General features: G+C 41.1%; 1 long non-coding RNA gene across 3 annotated transcripts in view; it reads left to right on the forward strand.

Annotated features, from left to right (window-relative positions):
- The window catches only part of LOC144379361 (uncharacterized), a 215243-nt gene that overhangs the window by 156685 nt on the left and 43127 nt on the right, over positions 1 to 15431 (forward strand). For all 3 annotated transcript variants that reach the window (XR_013442195.1, XR_013442194.1, XR_013442196.1), the window contains exon 4: positions 4347 to 4434. This is a non-coding gene — a long non-coding RNA (uncharacterized LOC144379361). The remainder of the gene's footprint in view (positions 1 to 4346; positions 4435 to 15431) is intronic.

Here is a 15431-nt window from a genome sequence, read left to right on the forward strand (position 1 = left end):
TTTCTGCTTTTTGTTTGTTCATTTGTTTTGTTTTTTAGATTCCACATATAAATGAAATCATATGGTATTTATCCTGCTCTGTCTGCTTTATTTCACTTAGCATAATACCCTCTAGGTCCATCCATGTTGTTGCAACATGTTATTGCAACACAAGATCTCATTTTTTTAATGACGGAGTAATATTCTATTGTGTATATATACCATATCTTCTTTATCCATTCAATTGTTGATGGACACTTAGACTGCTTCCATATCTTGACTATTGTAAATAATGTTGCAATAAACATAGCGGTGCATCTATCTTTTTGAATTAGTGTTTTGATTTTCTTTGGGTAAATACCCAGTAGTGGGATTGCTAGATCATATGGTAGTTCTATTTTTAACTTTTTGAGGAACCTCCACACTCCTTTCCACAGTGGCTATACCAAGTTACATTCCCACTAGTAGCACACGAGGGTTTCTTTTTCTCTACATCCTTGTCAACATTTATTATTTGTCTTTTTTATTCTAGCCATTCTGACAGGGGTAAGGTAATACCTCATAGTGGTTTTGATTTGCCTTTCCCTGATGATTAGCAATGATGAGCATCTTTTCATGTGTCTGTTTGCCATCTGGATGTTTTCTTTAGAAAAATGTCTGTTCAGGTCCTCTGCCCATTTTTAATCAGATTATTTGGTTTTTTGGTGTTGAGTATAACTTCTTTATAGATTTTGGATATTAACCTCTTATTGGATATGTCATTTGAAAAAAATCTGTTTAGAAGGTTGTCTTTTCTTTTGTTGATGGTTTCCTTCTCTGTGCAAAAGCTTTTTATTTTGGTGTAGTATCAATAGTTTATTTTTGCTTTTGTTTCCCTTGTCTGAGGAGACATATCTACAAAAATGTTCTTTGCCTGATGTCAGAAAGATTACTGCCTGTGTTCTCTTCTAGGATTTTTGTGGTTTTCGGTCTCATATCTAGGTCTTTGAACCATTTTGAGTTTTTGTGTATGGTGTAAGAAAGTGGCCCAGTTTCATTCTTTTGTATGTAGCTGTCCAGTTTTCCCAGTACCATTTATTGAAGAGACCATCTTTTCTCCATTGCACATTCTTGCCTCCTTTATCATAGACTGATTGACCATATAAGCATGGGTTTATCTCTGGGCTCTGTTCTGTTCTGTTGATCTATGTGTCTATCGTGTGCCAGCTCCATACTGTTTTGATCACTACAGCTTTGTAGCATACCTTAAAATCTGTGTTACAGATATTAAAATCTGTATCTGTGATACCTTCAGCTTTGTTTTTCTTGCTCAAGATTGCTTTGGCTATTTGGGGTCTTTTGTGGTTCCATACATATTTTAGTATTGGTCTAGTTCTGTGAAAAATGCTGTTGGTACTTTGGTAAGGATTGCATTGAACCTGTAGATTGCTTTGGGTAGTATGGACATATTAACAATATTAATTCTTCCAATTTGTGAGCATAGAATATCTTGCCATTTGTTTGTGTGGGTTCTTTTTTTGTCTCTCAAACCACTTAGCACAAATTCTACTAGGATTTCAGTATCTAAGTTTAGCCAAAATTGCAAAGTATTTGACAGATTAATAAGTGCTTTTGCATACCTAATCTCATTTGATTCTCAAGACAACCCTTTGAGGTAGGACTTACTGATATCATCATCACTTTATAAATGGCCAATGTGAGGCTCAGAGAAGTTGGTAGATTTGCTTGAACTCACACGGCAGGGAAATGCTAAAGAGCCCGAACATCTGCTCACAAATGAGAAGCCTTATTTTCCAAATCTGTGGTTGTCCCCTGTACCTCTGTCACACCCCATTCCTACTTCTAACCCAAGGTGGAACCAGGGGTTTTGTTTTGCTTGTTTTCATAATTAATGTTCTCCAGGAGATACTTGAGCATCTTGCCCTGCCATGTTCAATAATAAGCAATTTGGGAACTACTTCCCAGACAGTGCTATGCAGAGGGCAGCTCCTTTCTTTGCTCTTGTGGGGATAATTTCCAGGGCAAGGCATCCTTGTAAAGGATCTCCCCACCTGCTTCTCTTCCCTGTTCTGAAAGGAGAAAGGAGTATAAAAATTGTTAAATATATGTCAATGGATACAGTTCAGTAATAGTTCTATCTAAATGTAAACTTTCATGATTACTCCAAAAATCCAGTGGTAATAGTTCAGAACTTTGAGCCACACATCCCCCCTCCATGCAGAATGCCCCACACCCATTAAAAGCAGCATTATTAAAAACAGCAGCTACTGGGCGTGCTTGGAAATAACTCTTCTCAAGTAAATAACTTGGAATGTTTTTATTTTAGAATATCAAAGGAAGCCTGGACCACATTATGGCTAATTGACTACATATTTCCATGAGCAGAAACGAAGCTATATTTTAGTTATAAGGATACCGACCACATTGTCTTTAATGCTGGTTACCAGCTTTTTAAAAAGAGATGAGAGAGAAGCAAAAAGTGAATTGCACACTGAATTTCAGCCTAACTTAAATATTAGCTCTAGTTCGAGAACAAGGAGGTAATGGGGGAATGTGGTGCATGCATTTTGGTGTAATTATAGCAATCGCAACCATGCTGCCAGGGCCCTACCTTTGTGCAAATCTCTTCTGATAAGGAAATGTTCTTATGGACAATGTTCTCTCTCTCTCCTCCCATGGAGGGAGCTGGTTAAAGTAGCCTAGATGACTAGAAAACAATGAATTCTGAGAACTGAGCATACTGGAAAGAAGAGCCACTCCTGAAGTTAAGAAACACTTATAACAAAGTTGATCTTTTAAAATGATTTGTATAATTGTTTTTGCGTTACATGCTAATTAGGCTTAACAAGCATTATTTATTTTAGAACCTCACCAACCACTTCTGGGCTTAACGAGGGGAGAGAAGTCCAAGAGGAGGGTGGAGAATTCCCAGTGTGGAGCCCTCCCCTGAAGCCCCTCATTGCCCATCTGTCTCAGGAGAGGGCCTGCAAGGGAAGCCTCATCTAGCACCTTATCCTCCCAGTCCATCTCCTCCCTGTTTACTCTGCTATTGAACAACTGGCTCAACTGGGGACTTCTAAAACCTCTAGGCTGTGGGTGGCCTTGATTAAATGCTCTAGGAAGAAAAGAAGAGAGAGGAAAATCTTGACTGTCCAGAACACTTGGATAATGAGTCTTTCTGGGTGGTGGAAATTTCCCAGATAACTGAGCATTTGCTTCTTTAAGCCCTGAAGTTTTTATGTTAACCATTTCAAATGGCGATCTACATCAAATGTGTCACTTTTCCCTGGTTTTTAAACAGTGGACATAATTTGACATTTCCTCGACTGAGTCACAATAATTATACATTGACTTGTAATAGAAATACAATAGAAAGATGACATCAGAGGTTGCTGAGCCATGTATGATGGTTTATTCCCATATTAAATGACCCAGATTTGAACATATGTAAGTCCTTGCCGTGGCTTTTTGTAGTTTTTGTAAAACTTCCCTCTCTCTGGTCAGAGTCCTCACCATGAGCAGTCCTTTTTCCCCCTCTTTGAAATTGCTGCATTCTAGAAATTAGAATAACGAGGGTGTCTATCTTGGGTGTAAAGTAAAGGTAAATAGACTTTGATGGAAGACCTAAGGCACAGCAAATAGGACTTTCTGCCAAATTTCCTCATTCAATTTTCCATATGGTGCCTTCTGTATGGGGAGATTGTTAGAAAGCTGAATTCTGGAAAGGTGAGAGAATACCGTGGCTGCTCTAGGAAGTTGATTTGAAAACTCAGAAGGAGGCTAGGTTGAGATATGAATCCCCCTCACAGAATTTATAATAACAATGTTTTTTTCTGAAGACCAAAGCAACATGTGCCAAGTTTAAAATACTTAAATCTTACAGATCTATACAATGTGAAAAAGCAAAGCCCCTCACATTATCTCCACCTCCACCACCAAATAACAACTTGTGTAAAATACATCAATGTTTTTTTCTACCCACATACTAGCATATTATTATGACTTTTTAAAAAGATAAGTTTAGTATCATACACGACTTGTGCTTTACAGCTTGATCTTTCAACTTACCAGTTTGTCTTGACTATCTCCTGAATTCATACTTTTTTTAAAGATTTTATTTATTTATTTGAGAGAGAGAGAATGGGCAGAGGGGCTGACGGAGAAGGAGAAGCAGACTCCCTGCTGAGCGGGGAGCCCCACATGGGGCTCGATCCCAGGACCCCGAGACCGTGACCTGAGCCAAAGTCAGGCACTTAACTGACTGAGCCGCCCAGGTGCCTCATGAATTCATATATTTTTAGTTACTTTATTGCTTTGAATCACAGCTTAGTATTCCATTAAAGAAATATCATAATTTCCTTAAACAGTTCTCTGCTGGTGGATATCTGGAGAGTACCCAGTGTCTCAACATTGCAGGCAACAATGAAATGGACATCTTTGAATACATGTAATTGAGTGAGTATTTGGGGAAAATAAATTTTTTTTGTGATTTTTTTCAACTTTATTTAGGCATAATATGAGTATTTGACATACATATACTTTGTGAAATGATTACCACAATTAGGTTAACACATCTATCAATTTACATAAAGCTACTTTTTGTGTCTGTGAGAATGCGTAAGTCTACTCGCTTGCAAAGTTCAAGTACACAACACAGTATTATTAACTAGTCACCATGCTGTACATTAGATCCCCAGAACTTACTCACCTTCTAACTGAATGCTTTTACTTTTGACCAACATCTCCTCGCTCCCCAACTCTTCCACCGTTCTTTTTTTGTGTGATTTCTTTCAGTATTATTCTTTTTTTTTATTTAAATTCAATTAACATATAATGTATTATTAGTTTCAGAGGTAGAGGTCAGTGATTCATCAGTCTTGTATAACACCCAGTGCTCACTACATCACGTGCCCTCCTTAATGTCCATCACCCAGTTACCCCATCCGTCCACACTCTACCTTCCAGTAACCCTGTTTGTTTCCTATGATTAAGAGTCTCTTACGGTTTGTCTCCCTCTCTCATTTCATCTTGTTTTATTTTTTCCTCTATTCCTTTATGATCCTCTGTTTTGTTTCTTAAATTCCTCATATCAGTGAGATCATATGATAATTGTCTTTCTCTGATTGACTTATTCTGCTTAGCATAATACCCTCTAGTTCCATCCACGTCGTTGCAAATGGCAAGATTTCATTTTTTTTGATGGTTGAGTAGTATTTCATTGTATATATATACCACATCTTCTATATCCATTCATCTGTCGATGGACATCTGAGCTCTTTCCACAGTTTGGCTATTGTGGACATTGCTGCTATAAACATTGGGGTGCAGCTGCCCCTTCAGATCACTACATTTGTATCTTTGGGGTAAATACCCAGGAGTGCAATTGCTGGGTCACAGGGTAGCTCTATTTTCAACTTCTTGAGAAACCTCCATACCATGGGAAAATAAATTCTTGTGGAATTTGTCCTTTATATTAGTTTCTTAGGGCTTCATATTAGTTTCTTAGGGCTGCTGTAACAAAGTACCACACAATGGCTGAAAACAATAGAAATGCACTGTCTTACAGTTTTGAAGGTTCAAATCCCAAATCAAGATGTCAGCAGGGCCAGGCTTTCTCTGAAACCCATAGGGGAACTCTTCCTTTCCCTCCTGGCTGCTGGTGGCTTGCTGACCATCTTTGTGGTCCTTGCCATGCAGCTGTGTGACTCCAATCTCTGCCTTCCGTGCCTCATGACCCTCTCACTGTGGCTCTCTGTCTTCACATGCCTCTCTTCTCATAAGGACACCAGTCACGCACAACCCCACTCCACTATGACATCATCTTAACTGATGACATCTGCAACCACTTTATTTCAGAATAAGGTCACATTCTGAGGTACTAGGGGTTAGGACTTTAATATAGGTCTCTTTTTTTGTGTGGGGAGGGGACATGATTTAACCCAGAACATCCTCAGGGCTTTCAAAGTTTTAGTACATGCTGCCAAATTTCTTCCAAAAATATTATGCCAATTTAGATTCTCACCAATAATTGATGAGAGTGTCAATTTCTCACCTTCTCACCCACCAGATATTATTTTTTAATTATTTTCTAATCTATATGAATATTTATAACTCATTATTTTATTTAACATTTCTTTAATTATTAGTGAAATGAGCAAATTTTTACTTGCTTTACTGAATACTTGCATTTTTCCTGAGACTTGCCTCTATTATCTTTTGCTCATTTTTCTATTTCTTTTTTTAAAAGATTTATTTACTTATTTTAGAGAGAGAGAGAGAGCAAGCTGGAGGGGAAGGGACAGAGAGAGGAGAGAGAAAATCTCAAGCAGATTCCACACTGAGCGCAGAGCCCGACTCAGGGCTTGATCCCACAACCCTGAGATCATGACCTGAGCCAAAACCAAGAGTCAGACACTTAACCAACTGCACCACACAGGTGCCCCTTGTTAACTTATTCTTAAGTGTTTCATTTCCCATTGCTTTTGTGAGTAAGGTCTCTTCTTCCATTGAATTTTCTACCTGGTTGCTGTTTGCATGCAGGAAAGTTACTGATTTTTTTTAATATTAATATGTGACTTGCTACCTCCCTTAATTCTCATATTGTTTCTAGTGGTTTTTCAGTTGTTTCTCTTGGGTCTCAGGTGTATTGCCATATCGGCTGCAGTAAATAGAGTTTTGCCTCCTTTCTTACAGTATTTATATCTTTTGTTGGTTCTCTTTTATAATTACATTAGCTAGCTCTTCCAGGAAAATGTTAAATAATAACCATGATAGAGGACATGCTTGTCTTATTTTTGATTATAGTGGAAATGTTTCCTTTGTTTTCCCATTAATCAAAATGCTGAATTATGATTTGGGATACATGTCTATTATATGATGGAAGTATTCCTACATTCCTATTTTGATACAGTGGTTAAGAATATGCCATCTGCTAGCTATATACAACCCACTTCCTAGCTCTGGGACCTGAGGCAAGATCCTTAACCTTACTGAGCTTTGGTTTCCTTATCTGTAAAGTGAGCATGATAGTGTCTTTATCACTGGTACTTTCTCATTTCTTTAAATGAGAAAATGCATGCAGAGCATGTCAGACAGTACTCAGGACATAAGAAGGACAAAATAAATGTTAGCTCTTATTATTGTTTTTGTTTTACTATAAATGAGTGTTCAATTTTACTACATTCCTTTTCTGTATCTTCAAAGGTAATCATGGCTTTTCTCCTTTGACTATTAATAGGGTGAATTACACTAATAGATTTTCTAAAATTGAATCACCCTGAAATGAATTCCACTTTGTCACAGTGTATTTGTTTAATGGGCTACTGGATTCTATTTGTTAGTATTTTTATTAGAATTTTAATATCATATTTAAATGTGAGAATATCTTAGCATGGCTGTGTGCATACACACTGTGTGTGTGTGTGTGTGTGTGTGTGTGATATGTGTATGGTGTAAGTATGGTGTGAGTCTGTGTGGTGTGGTGTTATAGTGATGTATATGTGTGTGACATGTTTATATTTGTGTAGAGTGTAATATGTGCTGTGTGGTGTGTACACGTGGTATGTTTGTATTTGTACAGTGTGTGTGTGGTGTGGGGGTATGTTGTGTGTGTGTGTGTGTGTGTGTGTGTGTTGGGCAATGCTTGTATGAAGTGTGTGGTGCATATATGTGATCACTATGAGGTTTTGGTACCAATCATGTGTTGACTCCATAAAATAAGGAGGAGGCTTTTTCCTTTATGCCCTTGATGAGTTAAAGAGCATCAGAAGCATCTCTCCCTTAAAGGTTTAAAATAACTACCTTGTGGGCACCTGGTGGCTCGGGCGGTTGAGCATTTGCCGTCGACTCTGGTCATGATCCCAGGGTCCTGGGATCAAGTCCCACAACAGGCTCCCTGCTCAGCAGGGAGTCTGCTTCTCCCTCTACACATCCCCCCTGCTCAAATAAATAAATAGAATCTTAAAAATAAAATAAAATAAAATAAAATAAAATAAAATAAAATAAAATAACTAACTTGTTAAATGATTGGGGTTGAGTAGGTTTTGATAGCATTGTCAATTTCTTCCATGATTTAGGTTTTTTTAAAAATCCCTTTCTGAGTCAATTTCAATAAAAATTTCTTTGAAGATCATCCATTCATTCTCATTTTTCAGAGAATATGGGAACAACTCTTTCTCATATGATGTCAAATAACAGTGCAGTATATAATTAAAATGTTTTCTTAACATTTAGTATGAAGAGAAAGGGTAAAAAGAGGTGAGAGGTGATTTTGTCACCAAGAGCAGGACCAGGTTGGTCAAGTGGGAAAGATGGACTCCCTGTGAGATTGTGTTCAATGGTGAGCAGTAGTCAAGGACTGCAAGGGACTTCACACTGAGGAATCTAGGGTCCTAGAGGATCTGCAGACCATGCTTTGCACAAGCAGGTGCTCAGTAAGTGCCTGCTGATTGGGGTAACTGGCCTGCGGTAATTCTGGTGGGTGGTTAGTGGCAGAGTTCAGACCGGGATGGAGAGCTGTAGGCTCATCTTCCTGGCCTCCTTCAGACCCACCAGACTCACCAGTTCCCCCTTTGGAGGTGAGGCTGGAGGAAGTGAATGATGATGAAGGCAAGAGCTCTGTGGGAACCACCGCGGAAGCTGTGCCTAGGGAATAGAAGCAAGCCAGGGAGTCCCCCAGATCCAGTCAGCATCAGGAACCAGAGGCTTTCAAACAGAGCCACGTGTCAGAGCAGAGAAGAGCCACAAGCCAGGAACAAGGGTCTCTGCAACCAAAGTGAAGCTTGCAGAGCCTGCCATTCTTCCTGCTATTGCAGAATTCACTGGCTCTCCTAAGAATGGCCTGCCCAGAGTCTGAAACCCATCGGATGCCACATTGGACCTGCTGCTTTTACCACATCCTCCTGACAACTCCACCAAGACTTCCCACCTTAAGGGTGGAACTTCAATATAGCTGGTCTGAGAATCCCTCCAGAGAGTGAACGCCACCTGCTGAACAGCCAGCGTCTCCTGCAGTGTTTCTCAATGTGGTCTGTGGGCCACTCTCTCAGAATTACCCGAGATATTTTGTACAAATGTAAATTCCTAGGCCCCACCCAGACCTACTGAATCAGCATCACTGGGAGTGTGGCCAGGAGTCTGCACATTTGATAACATTCTAGATGATTCTTATTTATACACACTGACATTTGAGCTCGACTGTGTGATATCAAAACATACACAAGTTCCTTAGAAGTGACTCAATGGTGATGGTAAAGTCTGGCCCATATTTAGTCCTTTGTTCATTTATTTTTTCAACAAATATTTTTTTTTTTAAAGATTTTATTTATTTGTTCATGAGAGAGAGAGAGAGGCAGAGGGAGAAGCAGGCTCCCAAGGAGCAGGGAGCCCGATGCGGGACTTGATCCCAGGACTCTGGGATCGTGACCTGAGCCGAAGGCAGACGCTCAACCATCTGAGCCACCCAGGCGTCCCTCAACAAATATTTTTAAAGACTTATGTTCAAGGCATTGTGTTAAGTACTATGAAAAATTTAACTAGTTAGTACTTATTTCCATTCAACTCAACAAACAACTAATAGATGCTCGCTGTGCTCCAGACAAAGCATGAGGTGCTACATACTCGATAGAAATAAGCAGTTCCTGACCTCCAGAACCTGGGCAGGGAGGTGGGTGCCCTCCTAGAACCCATGTGACACAGCGTGAGAGGCGCTGCTGATGTTATGAGTAAAATACATGGAAGCAGAGATGGAGATGCCCTGGCAAAGGTCAGGAAGAAAGATCCCAAGCAAAGACACAAAGATGCAGGGCATACCTGGGTCCAATGGATGGTTTGGTACGATTGGCCTAGTGTCTGCCAAGAGGAAACCGACTGAAAATAAAGCCAGAAACAGGCAGGTGCCAAATTGGGAGGAAGCGTGAATGTTATTCCAAAGTCTAGACTTGGTGCTATAAGCCAGCAGTTCCCAAACCTGGCCATGCAGATTCCTAAACCCTGTCCACTACCAGTTGGATTCAATCTGGGCTGAGATCAAAGAGTCTCTTTTCACCAAGGTCTACAGGCAATGCACAGCCGTGGTTGGGATACACTGCAATTAAGATTGGGAGAAGAACTTTTAGGAAAGGAAAGTCATTATCACAGTTGGAACTCTGGGGCAGGCCCAGGATCAGAGTGAGGTGAGTGGGGCATGTAGGGAGCAAAATTTAAGGAGGCCTTCACTCTCAGCACTTCCGTGATCTTGAGAGTAGTGTCTCCTTAAATCCCGTGCCTTTGGCATCTTACTCACTGCCTGTTAGTCCCAACCCTGACTTGGGAACAATGAAGGGGCTCAGAGAGGGGAAGGACATACACCAGAACAGGCCACAAGGAAGCCAGTACGACAGTCCAGGTGAGAGAGGATGGAGGCTTCAGGGGTGGAGAGAAGATCGGTGAGGCCCTTCCAAAGTAGCACCATAAGCCAGCGTGTGACCCAGGGCAGAAGCCCAGGAGGATGCTGAGGTTGACTGGTTTAGGGATTGGAGCTTGGGCGGTGGGCATTGACATAGCAGACATGAAGGAGGTTCAGGGAGCTGATAAGATAGTCAGTCTGGGACACACTATTTCAAGTTCTTATAAGAGAACTTGAACTCTGGGCAGAACCATACTACTACTTCTTCCTAAAGATATATTCAGGTACACCCTATTGCAAGAATCTCATTAAATTCAACAACTAATTATTAAGCATCTACTATGTGCAAAGCCCTAGATTGCTCTAAGGGTTGTGGGGAGGCACAAAAAGTGAATAAGACACTACCCTATCCCCTGGACCTCATATATGCAAATGAATAATTCCAGTGTGCATTAGTCTATATTAGATGCAATAATTAAAGTATAGAGATGGTACCATGGGTACCTAGAAGAATTCACAGATTAATTCTGGCAGTGGGGACTGGAGATGAGATATGAGCTGATTTCTGGATGTAGATACAGAAGAGAAGAGCAAGCAAAACAGGAAAATTTGAGCAAAAGCACAGAAATAGGAAGTTCACAGAACATTAGAAGACTGCTTTAGACACCATGTTTCCACATACATTTATTAAGCATCGTATGTATGCTCAGAACATTGTTACCATGACAGCCATGAGAACGTGCCTCAAAGGCCTCCAGCTCTGAGGAGTTCAATGGACCAAGGACCCAACTGCCACACTGCAGTCCACAGATCACTCCCATCCAATAACTGAGCAGGACAGGAATTCTGAGAGGCCCATTCCTTGAGAAGATATGGACTCAGCTGATGACCAGTTTTGGCTCAGGACTCCCCAGCAGCTATGCTGAAACTTCCTGAGACTACATAGCTGGCTAAGACATTTCCATGCATCCTCCCTTCGCTCACCTTCACTGATTAGAGGGTTAGATTACATCACAGCCTGACTCTTCCAGACTTACTAGCAACCTCCCCAGTTTCTTTCACATCAGCTTTTCCAAGGACCCAGACTAACCTCATTAGGTACTAGGAGGAGGGAATAATAGCCAGGTGATTCTTCTTCACAGTTCTTTGCATATTGAGTCATCCTTAAATACTCTAGTAGGGCTATCTGTTCAAAGGAATTTAGCAAAGAAATATTTTATATAAAAAAAAAATTCTGAAAAAGGACAAATCACTCTGCACCTTTATGTATTTGTGTATTAGAAGATTACTCAAAGAGGGATGCAGTTGGAATGAAAACATGCTGGTGGCCCAGCAGCAGACTCCATGGGGTGGTGGCTAAGTGCAGTACTGAGCTTCGGGCCTCTGGCTGGCTGCTCAGTCCAGCCTCATCGGCTTTGTGCTTTCTTGGGCAGTACACTGTGGATGTTTTCTAAGGTTCTCTGATTTTCCAGAGATTACATGGGGTAGTGGAAAGAGGCTTTGAAACCAAGCAGGCCTTGGTTCAAATAGCAAGTGTATCACTTTCTGCATAAACTTTCTGAGCTGTTCTTCCCTCATCTGCAAAATGGGGCTAGCACATGGAACATGTGTAGTTACTGGGAGGAATGGAGATAAAGTATAGAGTCCCAGGCATTCTATCATTGGGAGTTCTTGCATCTGTCAGTTTTATCCAAAAGTGGGGTTGAGTTTAGCAGTATAAAATGAAATGAAGGAGTTGAGGTCACACCAAAGAGTAATTTAGGCTAAGAATCCAATGTTCCTCTCTGTTATTGCCAACGTGAGGAAACACAGTTCAGAGAGCAAAATGAAAACCATCCAACAGCCTAATTCTAGGGATTACACTTTCAAAATTCTTCTTAACTTTGGCTATTAGGCCAGAACCTTCTGCAAATATTAGTGTCACATCTGATAGCACAGAGCCTCTGCTCCATTCTGTCTAGTCACAGCTTTGATTCAGTGGACCCAGATGTTCTCATGTCAGGTATCCCTTGGCACATAGAATCATAGGTCCTCATTCTGCTGATTCCCAGTAGATGGCAATCCCAGTTGTGTGTGCACTAGCGTGCAACCTTTTATAAACCCCTGGAGTGGGTTGAAGATGGCTGCAAATTCTTTGACACTTCTCCCAGTAAGAGGTGGGCTCTATTTCCCCTCTCCTTGATTCTAAACTAGAACAGTTGTATTAGTCAGAGCTTTCACAGAAACAGAAGCAAGAGAGTACATATACCTATAGAGAGAAAGAGATGTGTTATAAGGAATTGGCTCACATGATGATGGAGGCTGAGAAGTCTCAATATGTACCATCTGCAAGTTGGAGGCCAGGAAAGCCAGTGGTGTCAGGTTCTATTCTGAATCCAAAGACCTGAGGACCAGGAGCACTGGTGGTGTAAATCCCAGTCTGAAGGCAGGAGAAGACTAGTGTCTCAGCTCAAGTAGTTAGGCAAAGAGTGCAAATTCTCCCTTCTTCTGCCTTTTTTTTGATTCAGGACCTCAGTGGATTGATTGGTACCCATTCACATTAGGAAGAGCAGTCTGCTTTACTCAATCTACCAGTTCAAATGCCCTCATCCAGAAACACTCCCATAGGACACATACAGCAATAATGTTTTACCAAATATCTGAGCATCCCATGGCCCAGCCAGGTTGATACATAATACTAACCATTAGGGTACACTGAAAGAGAAGTTGTGCTCATTCTGGGACTAGCCTTTAAGAGAACCAGCCACTTCCTCCTTGCTCTTTTGGAGCCCTGAGTAGCTGCATAAAAAGTCTGGCTGCCTTGCTGGAGAGACCATGTGGAAAGTCCCTGAGATCATGTGAAGAGGGGATGGACAAGCCAACCTTCCAGTCAGTGCCATTTCTGTTAAGGTGCCATGAATGTGAGAAAAGCCATCTTGAACCCTTCAGATCAGACCAGCTGTGGCGGGGGTATAGCTCAGGGGTAGAGCATTTGACTGCAGACCAGCTGTGGCTGAATACCCTGAGCAAATCCAGGCAACTCCAGGTGGAGCAGAAGAATTACCCAACTAAGAACTGCCAAATTTCCAACCGACAAAATAGTGAAATATCATAAAATGGTTGTTGTTTCAAGCCACGAAATTTTGTAGTAGTTCACTGTACAGAAATAGATAATCCTGAGGAAAGAGTCTTTCCTTGGAACTTGCTTTGTATGGTGCCCAGGCAACCCTAAGGACTTGAAATGACTCAGCATCCTGAAGGCTTGATTAGACTGAGATTTCAAGGGTCTTAGAATTTGTTGCCTGTTCACCATCTCAGGGCTCAAGGTATATGTATTCAGGGATATGCCAAGGAATACTTCCAGGCTCAGTCTAGAAATTGATTGGTTTCCTTCAACCCTAACACTCTTTCCTCTTGACCGGTTTTTCAATATGGAAGAACAAAGTTGTAGAGTAGAGAGAAAGAAGAAAGAATGGAGTATAGAGAAGGGAGAAAATGGGAAGAAAAGGAAGAGGAGGTTTCAGGTTGGTTGGCATCTGCTCAGGAATGAAGGAATGAAGTAAAAACCTCCAAGTGAAGAAATGGGCCATCTCTCACCTGCCCATTGTTTAGCTTAGCATCAACTACACCTTACAGGATGAATCAAGACCAACAGCTAATGGCCGGCCAAACTCCTTTATCCTCAGTTTCTTTTCAACAACAGTTTCATTTATCCTGTCAGTCAATAAGTACTTACTGAATAATCATCATCTGTGAGAGAAACTAAATATGGTACAATTTAAATGTCCTATTTCACCCATTTGCGGCTCAAAATGAGATCTTTCTTTTTCATAATCAAATCAATAAAATTCTGCACTCCCATTCCAAGGGCAGGAAATCTAGTCTCCTCTCCTGGGGTTTCCTGTCTGTGATACATCCCAGAAACCCATGAGTGCTTACCCAGATCACTTCAAAGAAAATCCATTTGTCTGCCAGAAGAAACCATCCTCCACCACCATTGCTGTGAGCTGCTGAAAACAGGGAGTCCCTCAAATTCTTTAGCCAAAAGAAGCGCCACAGTGGCCGAGGTCCATGGTAGAAACAGTTGAGGTTAGTGTGGCTCCTTTGCCACCAAAACCAGTGATCCAGTACTAGTGCTGTGCTTCAAGGAGTCACTATTGAATCTGAAGAAGTTCACTGCCAATTTAGCAGTGGTTCCTAGAAGTTGAAGGAGGATGAGAACACTCCTCTCTCTCAATGCCTCGTCAACTTCAGGTGTGTGTGTCAGGTGTGTCAGAGACCAGGGTTCTAGATCTTTAGGGAAACATCTACATACCAAAAAGTTCTCCCTTGCTAAGGAATGCCATAGAAGTTGGGTGAACAAGTCAGGAAAGGTTCCAAAGTAGCCACAAGATAGACCCCAAACTAGACCTCTTCCATGAACAATCAGATCTGTTTCCCAGAGAGGAGAGGAAGTCCCAGTCTACGCCTTCTTCATTTCTTGTCCCAGTGTGACCCATTTGTCATCCCCCATGTCCTCAGTAGGGAGTCAAAAATGATCAAACAATACATTCCCGTTGCCCCTGGCCACCTCATTACAATAAAACATAGTCTCCCTCCCTTGGAGAGGGTATACGCAACCAAAACTTATGTAGCAATAGAGGAGAATAATACATAGAACTTCAGAACTAGGACAGACTCCAAAAATCATATAGGTCAACCTCCCCATTATACCAGCAAGGAAGCAGAAGCCAGAGGCTTAACCCATCTGTGCAAAGCCAGGCATGGCATTTGGCAGATGAGTCCAAGTCTTCAACCCAAACTCATTCCTTCAGAAGTTCCTGTAACTGCCTCCCTTGGCCTCTAAACTCAACTGAAAGATACTTAAATAATTTGGGGGCAGTACTTTTTTTTTTTTTTTCTGTGCCTAAGAAAAACGGAAACATTCCTCGTTAAGCCAAGGCAGGGTCTGACAGAGCTTGGCGCTGGAAGTGTCTTTCTAAATCTGGAAGCACCACATCTCCTTTGAAAAGTGGGAGCAACAATTTGTGCCTCTTAAATGTGAAGAAACGTATTTCTTTGTGAGAAAAAAATAACTGCAGTGAAATTG

The sequence above is a fragment of the Halichoerus grypus genome, chromosome 10 (genome assembly GCF_964656455.1).
Source record: "Halichoerus grypus chromosome 10, mHalGry1.hap1.1, whole genome shotgun sequence".
NCBI lineage: Eukaryota > Metazoa > Chordata > Mammalia > Carnivora > Phocidae > Halichoerus > Halichoerus grypus.